The sequence below is a fragment of the Pinus tabuliformis genome, chromosome X (assembly GCF_031772625.1).
Source record: "Pinus tabuliformis cultivar Carrire ecotype Pingquan chromosome X, CPIR1, whole genome shotgun sequence".
NCBI lineage: Eukaryota > Viridiplantae > Streptophyta > Pinopsida > Pinales > Pinaceae > Pinus > Pinus tabuliformis.
In genome coordinates this window covers 904,105,222-904,119,098 of record NC_142308.1, presented here as the reverse complement: position 1 = coordinate 904,119,098, position 13,877 = coordinate 904,105,222, and positions in this window count along the sequence as shown.

Below are 13,877 nucleotides of genomic sequence, written 5' to 3'. Positions count from 1 at the left end.
TATATGGGAAGCAAAATCGGGTGAGTTTCCCCTCTGGTGGTAAGAGAGCAAAACAGATATTAGAGCTTGTGCACAGTGATGTATTTGGACCTGTGAAGGTTCCATCGCTGGGTAAGTTTGTTTACTATGTATCATTTATAGATGACTTCTCAAGGAATACATGGATATATTTCCTTAAGAAGAAATCTGAAGTTTTTGATAGGTTTAAAGAATTTAAGGCTCTGGTAGAAAACCAGACAAAGAAGAAGATAAAGGTGCTGAGGATAGACAACGGTGGATAGTTTTGCAGTAAGGAATTTGAAGAATTCTGTAAGAAGTGTGGTATAGCACTGCAGAAGACTACTCCATATACACCTCAGCAAAATGGAGTTGCAGAAAGAATGAACAAGACGTTGATGGAAGGGGAAAGAAGCATGCTCAGTGGTGCCGGGTTAGGACAGGAATTCTAGGCAGAGGCAGTGGAGCAAACATATTACCTGGTCAACATATCACATTCATTAGCGTTGTAGGATAAGACTCGAGAAGAGATATGGACTTATAAGAAATCCTCTCTTTCACATCTGAGGGTATTTAGATGTGATGCATATGTACATGTTCCAAAGGAGAAACGAACCAAGTTGGATAGTAAATCTGAAAAGTCCATCTTTATTGGGTATAAGGATGGTTTAAAGGGTTATAAGCTTTGGAACCCAGTAACAAGGAAGGTTGTGTACAGTTGAGATGTGGTGTTCGAAGAGGTGCAAGATGTTATTAAACATGAAATCCAACCAAAGGAACATAAGAAGATAGAGTTTGAGCTAAAGGAGGAAGAATCAGACTTTATAGCAGAGGAGGAATCAGAAGATGAAGAGCCACAAACTCCGGGTGAAAGAAGATCAATTCGAGAAAGAAGGCAGCCAGAAAGGTATAGTCCATCTACTTTCTATTCAAATTTTTCTTTATCTATTACTGATTATGATCCAAGAACAATGAAGGAAGCAATAGATTCAGAGGATGGAAAACTCTAGAAAGAAGCCATGGTTGATGAAATGGCATCTTTGCAAGAAAAATGAGGCTTGGGATCTGGTGGAGTTTCCAGCTGGAAGGAAACCCATTGGCAAAAAATGGGTGTTCAAGAAGAAGACAAATGCAGAAGGGAAGGTGGAGAAATACTGTCAGGCGGAAAGAGTCGATAGTGCGGACACAACCAACCTCCCTAGGAGCCTAAGACTCTCTAGTGACAAACAAGACAAATAAGAGCAATCCTTCTCTAAACATTCATTTACTATATAAGAAATCAAGTGTTTAGATCCTACCTGTAGTCCAACGCTGTTGTAGCAGTCCAGCCTCGCTGATCCGGATGAGCTCCTCCTTCACTTCGAAACCTGCATTCACTAACAATCAAACGATTAAATAGCACTTGATAATCTCATAAAATAAAACATATTTAACACATAGACCAAGGAGTACATGAAACAACTCATAAATAACAAGTTATTGAGAAGAATGGACTCATTTGCATTAATAGGAAACAAAAGGAACAATTACAACCTGAGCCTTGGTGTTGTGCAAGTCCCTCCCAAGGTCCATCAAGAGTTCTCCTTTACTTTGACAAAGCTCACCCACTTCCAAATAGAACTTTCAAAGATGGCAATCTCTCCTCACAAGCTTCTAAATGGGAGTCCTAATTCCAACAACATCTACCCTTAGAAATGTTTAGCTTCCAACCTCTCCTCCTTCTGGCCCAATGCCTGTATTTATAGTGCTCTAGAGGAAGTTATTCAGGTCCACCATAAATGGGATAATCGCCTCTTTGGATGGGATAGCTCCCTTATTGATGGGATAAGTTCCTCTTTGGTAGGGGTACATGAACCATCTGGAGGCGCTCAATACACGTTGAACAACCTTCTAGAATGCTCTAGAAATGACCACAAGTAACTTTTTAAAGATGAAACTTGTGCATTTTGACCTTTACAGGGGTACGCACCTGCCCCTTTACATACAAAGCGTACAAGTACGCAGCTTTTGTGAACATTAGGTGCGTATCCGCAGGTAAGGTTGAGAGAACCTGCGTACCCAGAGATAAACACATTTACAAAGACTTTTCTCTCTTTTTGGAGTTTGACATGGAGAGCAGAGGCATAAGACTTGCCCAGGAGGATAGCATGACTGTTGATAGAGCCATACTAACTGTAAATAGTCATGGTGACACTTTTTAGTGTAACAGATTGCCCCCTAAAGTGCGAAGCCTATAGTAGATTAGGGTTTTGTATTATCTACGAAGGGTGAAGCGCTTTATCATTTCAAGGATTATCTCATGGAGAGCCTGGTCAGAACCTGCAATTTTCAACACAAAATACATGTATAAGATTATATCATCGTTGAGGTAGGCATTCCCATACTCAGATCAAAACTTTAACTAACAAACTAACTATTCTGATACAGGAATGATCTTTGCAGTACATCATAATTATAGACTTTTGTAGACACAGTATGGGTGCAGCCATCTGTTTATGATTAGTCTACTTAGATAATGAATACAAAACTCCTCGCAGCCTGGATGGTGGAAACTAGATCCAGGGTCTTCATTTCTGCTTCCCGAATTGGTACGATTCTAGCCATGCGAATAAATGAGTTGATGTCGAACATGGTAGAAACCACTTGATTACCAGTCGATGATGTAAATTGTTAACAAGTGTGAGAGAGACCACCGGTAATGTCAATGGTTCTCAAAGTACCCAGTACAATCCATGAGATGTGAATGAATGAGTTGATGTCGAACATTTCACGGAATCCTTCGATTGAAAGTCAATGATGTAAACTGACGTCAAAGGCGAGAAACCTGCCATTGATGCATGCAGACTTCAAGGTACTGACGATTTCTAAGTCATCTCTCTAGATAATGTGCTGATGTCGATAGAAAGTGACCCGTTGCAGGAAAGCCCACAACACGAAATCATTGTTCAAGCTGAAGAAATGTTGCTGTAAGGACTGACTCAGGGATGGTCAAATGGATGACAAGTATTTTGCAGATGAAAGTTTTGCTTGCAGACCTCTTGAACACATAATGACACAACAAATGGCTTGGTGATAAACGGCTCAAAGTTAATCCCTGGAACTCAGCTGAAGATTTTCAATGCGGTTTGATCAACTGTGAGGTAAAGGATTTCCCAACCCAGGTGAATGAAAAGTGTCGTGTCCAAGAGTGGTAATAAAGTTTCTTCTGAGACAAAAGATAACAAATAGGCTCATTCTTCTCTCTTTTCCCCCACCATTTCTGGCAAGTACCTCTTTATTTTTAACAAGCTTGAGGAGGATAACATATGCTTGATTATAAGCTCATCCTTCGGATGAGTCCAGCCTAGTTTTGATTCGAACCCTAGGAAGGAGTGGTTCGTTCCTGTTTGTAATTGAACAGGTCCTTTACTGTGAAATTTTAACGAGCCCAGTATAGGAGAAACTCAGCGTTTTTCAATTTTAGAGAGTCTGAAAAACTTAAGAAGACTCCAGGTTGAACTTTTTCGTAAATTTGTGTCCCCCAAGCCCGAAAAAGTATAAAATAATACCTGTGAGAACCGCTTGATCTTGCGACCAAGGAGTACTTTCATGATTAGTGTCTCTGACCTGAAAAGTAAAAAGCGATCAAGGACACGTCGTTTTATTTCTGTATCGAGTTTGAAACGACAAAAACCAGGCAATCTTTTCCTGATTTTACGGTCAGAAAAGAGCTATAAGGGGACCGTCTTTTAATTCCGTTTTAACGAGTGTAAAAGAAACGCTCGGCGATCTTTTCATATTTTAGGAGTCAGAAAAGAGCTTAAAAGATGACTCTGACGTCAAAAATGATAATTTACCCTAAAGTCCCTTTGTCCTGCACAGGAACAACACATTACTCATACATGTTTAAGATAGGCGAAAATTCATCGAAAATGTCCTTTCATGGTGAAAAATAAACAAATCTAGAATTTATTTATCCAAAAAACCTATAAAAAGACTTCTTACCATGTCATTTTTACCATTTTACTGTTGAGGTTGAGAAAAGGGCTTTTGACAAGAAACTTCCCGTGGAGATTGCGGAGAATCCGACCGTCAAAATCGAACGCCGTTTCACCAGGTATTCTACAACACCCCTCTCTTGTTTTCCATCCGTTTAGAATTCATTTTTAAGCTTTTATTTGATTTTTTGGGGGCATTGGGGTTTCAAAATGCACCCTTCGGGATACGCAGGTCATGCACTGCTGACCTGCGTACCCCGATATTTTCCCAATGGGAAAATTACGGGGTGTACGCACCTGGCCTTAAGGGAACCTGCGTCCGGGCGCTCTGTCCCTAAAGGCCGGGGTGCGTACCCCGCAAAACACAAATTGAAACCCTTGGCCCTCCAAAATAGACCAAAATTTTCAAATTTTATGGATTCTAACTAATGTTTTATGATGTGCAGGGAGCACACCATGCTTGATTGGCGTGAAAGAGAGCACGAGGATGTTGATTTGGCCGCGATAGGTCATCAACCTTCCATTGATGCATTAAAAGCATGCGGACTGTACAAATACTGGGCCATACCTGGCATGAGGGGCCAAGTGCCTTTTCTTGAGTGGCTGGTTGAAAGGTGGAACATTCAGGAGCAATGTTTCTACATCGGAGAGCACCAGCTCGAGATAGAGCCCTCCGACATATATTTTCTCACTGGCTTGCCTAACAGGGGCGAGCAACTTTCTCTATTCGGGACTAGGCCGGGTGGCCAATCCCTTGCTAGTCTCCGGCTAGAGTGGTGCAACAACCAAAACCAGGAGAAGGGGATAGAAATCAAGTACATATCCCGACCTGAACTTATGGTGATAGCCTTTACTGTTACCAGAATTTGCGGCGCGGCCACTTTGCACCAAGCCACTGGGTCCCAAATGCGGATGGCTATAGACTGCTTCCACGGCACCATTTTCAACTGGTGCGATGCTGTGTTGGCTAATTTGAAGGGCCAACTAACCAGGGAAAAGAGAGGACAACTGAAGACCTTTGGATATGGGCCTATAGTCGTGAGCTTTGCCCTAGAGAGAGTTCCAATGCTGATCCCCCAGCATCTTACAGTTCCAGTTGGGGCGCCTCGGGAGCCTAAGTTGACGAGATGGGTTGCGGTAATGGCCCGGCATCCTGATGAGGGCGCAGCAGTTTTTCGATTTCCTGATGGTTACTTTCACTGGCTAGAGAGCCAGGTCTTTGCTATTCAGGACTTTCCTTATGCCGGAATGGATTTTCAGAATGATCCGGACATGGTTCTTCCACAGGGAGAACAGTGGGACGACAAAGGTATTTCATTTTCCACGAGTTTTCAAATTATATATATATATATATATATATATATATATATATATATATATATATATATATATATATATATATATATATATATATTTTATATATCGCCTCAAACTGACAGCACAAACTCACAATGCAGATGTAGGTCCACGGCGTCCAGCCAACCTCCGGGCTTTTGAGAGGAGAGTACCAGCTGTACCAGCACCGGCCCCACAGGATGCGGCCGCAGAGACCTTAGCCGAGTTGGAACAGGATCTAGAGCGTCTGACAGTGGATATACCAGAGACCACCATAGATGAAATTCCCATTCGACTTCAGCGCTATGTGGTCGCAGTCCCAGGACCTTTTAGGAGGTTCTTGTGTAGGGTAGCGCGGGCAGTGGTCTCGTATAGAGAGCACCACCAGTGATTGACTAGTCACTTTTGTAGACACATATGACATTTTTGGTTTTTTGTACTTATCATTTTTGCCGATCATAAGGTGTTTTTCAACCTATGATCGAAGACGATGTATATTTTTTGACACACTCCTATCTATATATATATCATTATTACTGGCTCATTTTGTTTAACATATGTGATGAATTTTTTTTTAAATTTACTTGCATGATTATCGTAAATGTCTGTCCAACACTCGAGAAGCAATTGCATCTGCTAATGTATTTAAAGACCTTGGAATATGCTGATATTCAATGTAATCAAATTCACGTTCCAAGAGACGCACTCTCAAAAACAACCTTAATAACACAGGATTTCTAATGGCATATACTCTATTAAGCTGTAATACAACAAGTTCAGAATCTAACCTCACTATCAAACGTCGAATTCGAAATGAAATAGATTCGGATAATAATTCAACCACTGCACTGTATTCTACAATGTTGTTCGTCGTTTGACTGAGGCTTACCCCATGCATAGAAACTAACTCGTCAGAGGGCGAATAGATAACCCAAGCTGCGGAAGAGATATTCCGTGTACTACGACAAGCACCATCAGCAAATCCAATGTATGTTTGGAGAGGCGTCGACATCTGGAATATCAAGAGTAAAACCAAGATAAGCCAGAATAACGACTAAAAACACACTTTCTAAGCTAAGCACACTATCTAAACTAACAAACATACTAGCTAGAAAGAAAACCTAACCTAACTAACATTCTCCATACCCATCATTTAAGCATAATACCTCTTAAGGTAAAGTCCATTTCTGGGTTTACCTAAAGAGTCCCCATCAAAATCTACCAGCTCATAGGCCCCTTTTGCTAGCTTTCGCTTTACAATGTAGGGTCCATGCCACATAGGAACGAATTTTCCAGCACCTAGCTTATCGTTAGCTTGATCATATAATAGCACTAGGTCTCCCTCCGAAAAACTTTGAGGGGTTACATTTCTATCATACTGAGCTTTCATTCGCTTCGCGTGAGTCTCGATTGCCAATGCAGCATCACGTCGAGTCTCATCTAACTGAGCTAAGTATAATAAACGTTTCTCCTCTTCGGAAGTAGCTGGGATTAATTCGACAGCCATTTGAAGTGATGGGATTTCACATTCAATGGGTAACACAGCTTCCAAGCCATAAACTAGCTGGAAAGGAGTGAACCCTGTTGAAGTTTTTACTGAGGTTCGGTACGCCCATAGTGCTGAAAATAACATGTTGTGCCAATTCGACCAATGAATACCAATGGTTCGTCGGATCATGATAACCAGAACTTTGTTGATAGACTTAACCAAACCATTGGCTTGCGGATAATAAGGAGTAGAGCTATCGTGGCGCAAACCAAGCTGGCTTGTAAGCTCAGTCATCATGATGTTTCGAAAATGGCTCCCATGGTCAGTGATGATTGCTTGTGGGACACCAAACCTAGTTATAATATGATTGAAAACGAAAACTGCAGCTGTTTTGCCGCTTGCATCGAATGTAGGCATCGCCTCGGCCCATTTAGTAAAATAATCAACCGCGAGGATGATATACGCATGCCCCCCGGCCGAGTGAGGGTTACAAGTAATAAAATCGATACCCCATTTGGCGAAAGGACCAACGACAATTATAGGATGGAGAGGAGCAGGTGGTGTGCGCATCTTGCGATTGAACACTTGACAGTTGTAGCACTTCCGGACCGCAATGATACAATCTTTAAACATGGACGACCAGAAATAGCCAGCGCGCAACACCTTCTGAGCTGTGGCATACCCAGACATATGACCGCCACATGCTCCAGAGTGACAATCATTCAAAACCCTCTCAGCCTCTTCGTGAGTTAAACAACGTCGAAAAACTAAGTCTGCCCCCCGGCGATAAAGTGTATCTCCAATAATCTTGTATTGCTGGGATTGAAACCGAATTTTTCGACGTTCCGACTTTGAAGCTTCAGGCCGAAAGGTTTGGGTTTGGAGATAGATGATTATATCCCCGTACCACGGATCTAAAGTACTGATAAGAAACAAAGATTCGTCCGCAATGGACTCCTCTGCCACAGTTTCCGTGTCAGCATGCGGGAAATCACACATCAATTCCGCAAAAACTAAGGATTTCTTAGACTTGGACTTCTCAAACTCCAAGTCGAACTCTTAGAGGATAACGATCCATTTAGAGTACTTGCCCCCTAGCAGTTGTTTTGTCGAAATATAAATCATAGGCTTGCAATCCGAAATAACTGTAGTTTTACGGAGAAGAATGTAGTGACGAAAACGCTGGACAGCTTGAACGGCTGCCAGGGCCAACTTCTCCACATGCGAATATTTTAGCTCAGTGGGGTTTAATGTCCTACTAAGATAATATATCACATGTTCCGCTCCGAATTCATCTTCTTGAACTAACACCATTCCAATGGTGGAATGCGAAGCTGCGAGGTATAAGAAGTAGTCCTGGTTGTAGTTGGGAGGATGCAACAACGATGCATGGGTCAACGCGTGCTTAAGTTTATTAAAAGATTGTTGGGAAATCTCGTCCCAAAAGAATTGAGTGTTCTGTTTCAACAACTGTGTAAAACCTTTAGTGACCTCGGCGTAATTTGGAATGAATCGGCGTAAAAAGTTCGCTTTCCCTTGCAAACTTTGGAGTTGGCGCAAACTCGAAGGAGGAGGCAATTTGATGATAGCTTCGACCTTCGAGGGATCGACGCGAATGCCGACTTTTGAAACAACAAATCCCAGCAATCGACCCGTCTCTATACAGAACACACATTTGTGGGGATTCAACCGAATTCGATAATGCCAACACCTCATAAAGATTGCTCGTAAGTGGACAAGGTGATCAGCTCGACGTAAAGAATGAGCAGGCAAATCATCGAGGTATGATTGCACAATGTGCTTGATGTCATGAAATGCGTAAGACATCGCCCGTTAAAAAGTGGCCCCGGCATTCTTAAGTCCAAAAGGTAATTTGCAATAAGCAAATGTCCCCCATGGACAAATGAATGCTGTTTTTGGTTGGTCGACAGGTAGAATATTGATTTGATTATAGCCCGAAAAATCATCCATGAAGGAAAACATTTCACTTCCGGCACAATCATCAATAATTTGATCGATATAAGGCGTAGGATAGTTGTCTTTTGGACAAGCTCGATTTATATCCCTATAGTCGATACAGATTCTTATTGTTCCTTGTTTCTTGTTGACGGGAACAATATTCGATACCCAATCCGTTAACGGGATTGGATAAATGAAACCTGCTTTTAACAACTTCTCGACTTCTGCTTTAATCGCAACCGCTTTCCGAGGGTGAATCTGACGCAACCATTGCCGGACGGGTTTAGCGTCCGGGTAGGTCTTTATTTCATGAACAACAATGGCAGGGTCGATTCCTGGCATTTCCTCGTAAGACCAGGCAAACACATCGCGGAATTCTTGGAATAGGGCCTTGTAAGTTTGAATTTCTTCTTCTGTACATGAGGCACCTATATGAATGTTTTCCTCAATTCCGGGCTTCACTGAAATATCAATGGGAATAGTGCGAGAAATATTCCCTAAATTCAACTCTGAATCAGAATGTTTCGTTGGATTTTGAGCGTCTTTGACATATTCAGCAGTAAATATAAATGAAAAATCATTTTCAAAAGCATCATCCTTAGGTAAAAACGAAGATCTGTGATGGATATCTTCCCATGGTAGATCGTCTACACTTAGGATTTCGCGAAGTTGCTCATCAGATGACACGACTTCAGGAAATGTTATCCGTTCTAAGGTTGATGTGAAAAGTGATTCTTCACTGACCACATTCATTTGGTCGATTTGGGTTGAACGCGAGTCGGTAAAAGACATGACGGCTTCATAAGCAATTTGATATGGACTCAAAGGCATAGCATCACCGAATGAGTCTATCTCAGATTCAGATGGGACAATCCAAGGATCATCATAAATAATGTTGTCTGATGTAATCATATGAATTGATGCAAATAAAGGGTCTGCGTTGAGTGGAGGGAAAGGAAAAGTTCCCAGTAAACCGGAATCTTTAACTAAACCTACGCCAACGTCCCTATAAGGGATTGTCGTCTTACCGACATGCTGGATACTCTCTGAAGAGGCTGGGTCAGATGAAAAGTATGTCAGCTGATCAATCGTTACGATCTTACCGTTATAGGGAAACTTAATTACTCTGAAGACCGATGAAACGACCACTGTCATAGCATATGACCAACTTCGACCCAAAAGAAGGTTGTAGTCTAGAGGGGCATCAACCACCTCCACATCCAGACTAACGGTTGTACCTTCTACCCCCATAGGCAATTCCTGTAGAATACCAAACGGACGGAACCCACGGCCATCAAAGGCCTTAAGGATGGTTGGGGATTGGTTCAACGAAGGAGAACCAAGCGATCTCCAACATTGAATCGACATAATACACGTAGAAGCTCCCTCATCAATCACAGTCCGATGAATAGGCCTGTTTTTTACTATCACTGGAATTTGGAAAGCCATTTGATGGGGTAGATGCGGTGTACTATTTTCTAGATCGAAGATTATCAGATTCGGGTCCTGAACATCAACAGCTCCGATAGCCGACAAAAGTAATTTTCGCTGTGCTGGGCATGATTACAGCACTTCTAAGGCCGACATTGCTGAGGGTGAAACAGCTAAGTCCTCAACAATTTTGTAATTCTGGGCCGCTCTCGCATGTGGATTGAAAGCAGACCTTCAAAGTACACCCTTGGCGAGCGGTTTGATTACTAAGTCCGGGTTAGGTTTTTCGATCTGTAGTGGATCGGAACCAGGAGCTGAGGTTGATGGATTAGAATGAGAAGATTCTGCTTCCTTACCATCAACAGGATTCTTACTACCATAATCTTGCGATCGAGTCGCAATCCGCACATGAGACATCATCAAAATGGGTTCTTCACTGGCAGTCGAGGAAGAACCTATCATCTTACTCTCCTGCTTTGGAAATGGATCTTTTAACACAACAGGAGTGAGAGAACCTTTGACTATTTTTACAACCTCGGCCTGATGAGGGCAATCTCTTGTAAAATGATCCTCTTCACAAATAAGACAAGGATATCGAGGTTTGCGCTTTTCGTCATTGGTTTCCGACTTTTCCGTTTTCTCCTTCGGAGCCTTGCCTGCTTTAGCCTTCTTCTTTCCTTTCTTCTTTACACCGTTTTTTGATTTGGCCGTAGATGATTCTACAACGTGAATATTGGCGGAAAGTTCAGGAGAAGACTCTCCTGTCGGGGAATCAGGCAAAGTGATTATAGGAGTAGTAGAAGTCTTGGAAGATTTCTTCTTGCTCTTTGTATTCACGATGCCAATCATACCATCAGCGGCATGAGATCCCGAAGGAGCAGCAGCGATTTGATTCGATTTTGGAAGATCTGGAATCTTCTCGTGTAACGTACCCGACTGAGTATAAACTAAGTCAAGGTACTGCGCCTGAGCAATGACTTGCTCCTCAGTAACTACTCCGGCCTTAGCTACATCTTCAGTAATCTTCGGTAATAATGATTTAACAAACCATTCAGCTAAGATTTGGTCCGGAATAAAAACTTTCACTAGCCTTCTTCGACGTCTCCACTCATGAATGTGATCAGAAATATATGTGGACGTTGATTGTTTTAGTGAAGTTAATAACTCCGTGCCGTTATCGTATCTGACCGACAACTGAAAGTGAGTTAAGAACGAGGTAGCTAACTGGCTAAAATTGTAAAAAGAGGCCCGTGGTAACTCAATGTACCACTTGGCCGCGAGACCAATGAGTGTACGCTGGAAAAGACGTAAGCGGATCGAATCATCCGAGATAGAATTTGAAGCACACCAGAGATGGTAAGTCATCACATGATTGGACGGATCCTCTCCAGACTTACCTTCGAACTTGGGTATATCACTGGGAAACTTATTTGGCATTGGCAGCCAGAACGGAAGATATTGAATTGGATCGTTCGTTAGGCGCGTCAAGTCTGGTAAATCCAAAGTTGCGATAAACGGCAATTGCCGGTTCGGATCCCTAAAACTCTGAGTCATGACACCAGCCCCAGGAGGAGGATATCCAGGATAACTTGGAATAGGCGTTGCATTCGGGATATTGTATCCTCCTGGAAAACCAGGATTAACCGGACCGTACTGGGGTTGCTGAGGTTGTTGATAAGTGTACCCAGGATACGGTTGATACTGGTAAACCGGCTGTTGGACAGCTTGCCCATGTTGGTACTGTCCCTGGTATGGTTGTTGAACAAATTGAGGTTGAGTAGTGACAACCGTACTTATACCAGGCTAACCTACAGGCATCTGAACCGTAGTTTGAATCGTAGATCCAGACAAGGGTACAGATGTCTGAGGAGTGGTTGCAGAGACAGTAGAAACCGGAGCTGTCGATACTCCAGAAGTAAGTGCGGCAGATGTAGTGGTAGTTGCAGCAGCCGTTTGAGATGGAGTACTAGGTGCAATTGGCGGCTGAATAACTACCAAAGTTACAGAAGTTTGAACATTTGACTGGACAGGTTGCGGTTGCTGGGGTGGACCAGAAACTACGGGTTGTCCAGCTTGAGGTACCAACTGTATACTTGGCTGCAACACCTGTTGACCCTGTGATGGATCCCACACTAGCATTTCGGGGTATTGACCCGTAACAGGTTGAGGATACTGAGATCCATAACCAGATTGAGGATAGGATTGATAATTGAAAGGTGCAGTTCCCATACCTTGAACATATGACTGACCTTGAGGTGGTTGATAACCTTGACTCGAGTATTGACCTTGAGGTAAATACGGATACTGGGGTTGACCTTGACCTTGAGGTTGATACCCTTGAGGTTGATACCCTTGGGGTTGATACCCTTGAGGTAAATATTCATACTGAGGTTGACCCTGGGGTACATATTGAGGCTGGGGTTGACCTTGAGGGATGTGTTGCACCATAGGTACATACTGACCTTGAGGTTGCCCCCCAGACACGATTTGTGTACCTTGAGGTTGCCCCCCGGGCGTTAACTGAGGCTGCCCCCCAGGCGGTAATTGGCCACCTTGAGGTTGGGAAACGGGAACTGAACCTGACATCATGTAAATGTCTCCTACACTCAATGGTATATTACCATTGTTTCCAGCTAATAATCCATGATCAACGGGTTGAGGAGATGCGCCCGCAAAGGTACCAGAAAGTGATTGATACTCGGTGGGAACAGAAGGACCGCCGTGTAAGAAAGATTCAGGAGTTTCAGTAAACACAGATGACTGACCAGACATATTTACAAGAGTATAAATAACTCCAGGTGGAAAAGGAGTATGAGGTGTAGAAAAACCTATCCCTGAGTTGTCTAAATAATTGGTTAACGAAAGGTACCAAGTAGTACTTCTAGGAGGACTGTAAAATATGGATTCACGCTCCCTTAGATCAATAGTAATTTGATCTTCAAGGTTAGAGACACCTATTTCTTCTTCTGGAGAAAGTTCTTCAATAGCAATCAAACCAGTAGGAAGATTTTCGGTGATAACTCGTTCTATTCTTGGTGAATCTGGAACACTAGAAGTCGGAGTAACAGGTTCAGATATTTCAGGTTCTTCGCCTGTATCACTAGTAGATGAAAAACTACCAGCAAGCTCAGAAACTGTAACAGCTTCGGGATTATAACTTGTCACTAGACTTTGGTAATCTGGATGGACTACCAAGGAAGATTCTCCTTCTTCAGGTGAACCTACTCTACTGCCACTAGGAGGAGTTACAAGGACCTTCAAACCTTCTAGATTACTGGGGTCGTCTCGAGGAGGCTCACCCCGAATTCGACGAGATCTCCTCAACAATTCGGCCACAGAAACAACTTCAGGAGACTGGCCCCCAAGTCTACGGGACTGTCTCGGTAATTCCGCCACAGCTAAAAGCTTTTAACTACTACACACGAAAACAAAGTAAAATCTCAAATCAAACCACCTAAAGTCTCTAAAGAACCAAACAAATTTGAATCACATGCCTAAAGAATCTAGGGCATCAAACCAAGCACAAACAGTAGCCTTCCAGACCAAAAACGCTAGTTGGAGATGAAACCCAACATCGCCGGATTCAGTACAGAAGTGGCGGGTGGAACAATTACCCCGGAAACCTGCTTAATGAATAGACCGGCACAAGTTCCTCCACTTTAACCGTCTCGAGTGAAGTGAATCCCCCA